Here is a 2,500-nt window from a genome sequence, read left to right as displayed (position 1 = left end):
CGCACTCCCGAAGGCACCCGGCTCCACCCCACCTTGCATGTTTCGTCATCGTACCAGCAACCATCCACAGTCCTCACACTAGAGATTCCCAGTTAGAAGGCAACATCGCAACATTCCGTGCTCAACGAGGCTCATGTCGCACGCCCAAAGGCACCCGATTCCAACCAATCGAACATGTTCTGGCACCACACACCTTCAAAACATAGGGCTGGCCCAAGGCTAGCCAAGCATCACCACAACGTCACACACTCAACGAGGTTCATGCCGCACGCCCGAAGGCACCCAACTCCACCCCACCTTGCATGTTTCATCATCGTACCAGCCATCAACCATCCTCAAGCCAGCCCAAGTTAGAAGGCCACATTCCATGCTCAACAAGTCTCATGTCGCACGCCCAAAGTCATTTGACACTACCCCACCAAGCATGTTCCGCCACCACGCAGCCTTCAAAACATAGGGCTAGCCCAAGGAAGGGAGGCATACCACAACAACGTCCCACACTCAACGAGGTTCATGCCGCACTCCCGAAGGCACCCGGCTCCACCCCACCTTCCATGTTTCGTCATCGTACCAGCAACCATCCACAGTCCTCACACTAGAGATTCCCAGTTGGAAGGCAACATCGCAACATTCCGTGCTCAACGAGGCTCATGTCGCACGCCCAAAGGCACCCGATTCCAACCAATCGAACATGTTCTGGCACCACACACCTTCAAAACATAGGGCTGGCCCAAGGCTAGCCAAGCATCACCACAACGTCACACACTCAACGAGGTTCATGCCGCACGCCCGAAGGCACCCAACTCCACCACACCTTGCATGTTTCATCATCGTACCAGCCATCAACCATCCTCAAGCCAGCCCAAGTTAGAAGGCAACATCGCAACATTCCATTCTCAACAAGGTTCATGTTGCACGCCCAAAGGCGCACCCAACACTGCCTCACCGTGCAAGTTTCACCACCGCACGGCCGCCGTCAACCGCCCTCGTCCGCCGACCACCACCCCCACGCCCCTAGCATATGCCCATGTGCGGCGCATAGTGCTTGGGGCATGGGGGTGGCGGAAGATATAGGGGTACCCCCGTGCCCAGCCCATGCAGACTAGTCACCCCCCTATATAGTACATTTTGAGGCATTTTTGGTCTGCCAGGCCTAGATATGATTTTTCTGAGCGGTCATACGACCAAATATCTCAAGTTTTAGAATGTTTTTTTCTATGAACTCAATTGATTCATGAATTGGACATTCTAATGGATCTAGAAATCAAGTTTCATAATTTTTAAACCAACCAATTTTTTTTAATGAATTTTTAAATATTAAATAATAAGAAATTAGAAAAAATATCTAGAGTTGACAAAAAAATCTGAAATTTTGTGAGAATCATTCTTTCATGTTTCTTAGCTCCCAGAAAAAAATTTACAACAAACTGACCACTCCACATGTACTTCCACAATTAATGGGTGATGGATGGGGAGCACGCGCGGGCGGGGCGGGGGGCGCGCGCGCGGGAGCACGCGGGCGGGGCGGGACGGGGCGCGCGCGCGCGCTGGGACGCGCGGGCGGGGCGGGACTGGGGCGCGCGCGCGCTGGGACGCGCGGGCGGGGCGGGGCGGGGGCGCGCGCGCGCTGGAGCATGAGGGCGCGCGCGCGCTGGAGCATGAGGGCGAGCGCGCGGGGGCAAGCGGGCGGGGCGCACGCGGGTGGGGCAGGGCGGGGCTGGCGAGCGCGCGGGAACGTTCCGACACTACCCACCGTGCGCGTTCCGCCACCGCACCACCGCCGTCAACCGCCCTCGACCTCCGACCACCACCCCGACGCCCCAAGCATATGCCCATGTGCGGCGCATAGTGCTTAGGGCGTGGGGGTGGCGGAAGATATAAGGGGTAGCCCCGTGGCCAGCCCATGCAGACTAGTCACCCCCCTATATAGTACATTTTGAGGCATTTTTGGTCTGCCAGGCCTAGATACGATTTTTTTGAGCGGTCATACGGTCAAATATCTCAAGTTTTAGAATGTTTTTTTTCCATGAACTCAATTGATTCATGAATTGGACATTCTAGTGGATCTAGAAATCAAGTTTCATAGTTTTTCAACCAACCAATTTTTTTTAATGAATTTTTAAATATTAAATAATAAGAAATTAGAAAAAATAGCTAGAGTGGTCAAAAAATTCTGAAATTTTGTGGGAATCATTCTTTCATTTTGCTTAGCTCCCAGGAAAAAAATTACAACAACCCGACCACTCCACATTCACAACAATACAAGCATTGAAAATGAACATTCCCTTTTCACGGGTATTGGGTTTGATGATATTTTTATAGTCCAAGGCTTTATACAACACTTTTGATATGCTGTTGGTAGGACATGTATCGCACATAGCATAGGATGGGGCTTGGCATGTGCGAGGGGAGTGGGGGCGCAGGGGTGTGTGGGGGGGAGGGGGGCGTGCGGGGGTGTGCGGGGTGAGCGCGCGGGGGTGTGCGAGGGCGTGCGGGGGTG

This window comes from Cucurbita pepo, unplaced genomic scaffold (genome assembly GCF_057944985.1).
Source record: "Cucurbita pepo subsp. pepo isolate OVF unplaced genomic scaffold, ASM5794498v1 scafford_7, whole genome shotgun sequence".
In the NCBI taxonomy this organism is placed as follows: Eukaryota; Viridiplantae; Streptophyta; class Magnoliopsida; order Cucurbitales; family Cucurbitaceae; genus Cucurbita; species Cucurbita pepo.
Note: the sequence above shows the minus strand (reverse complement) of the source record.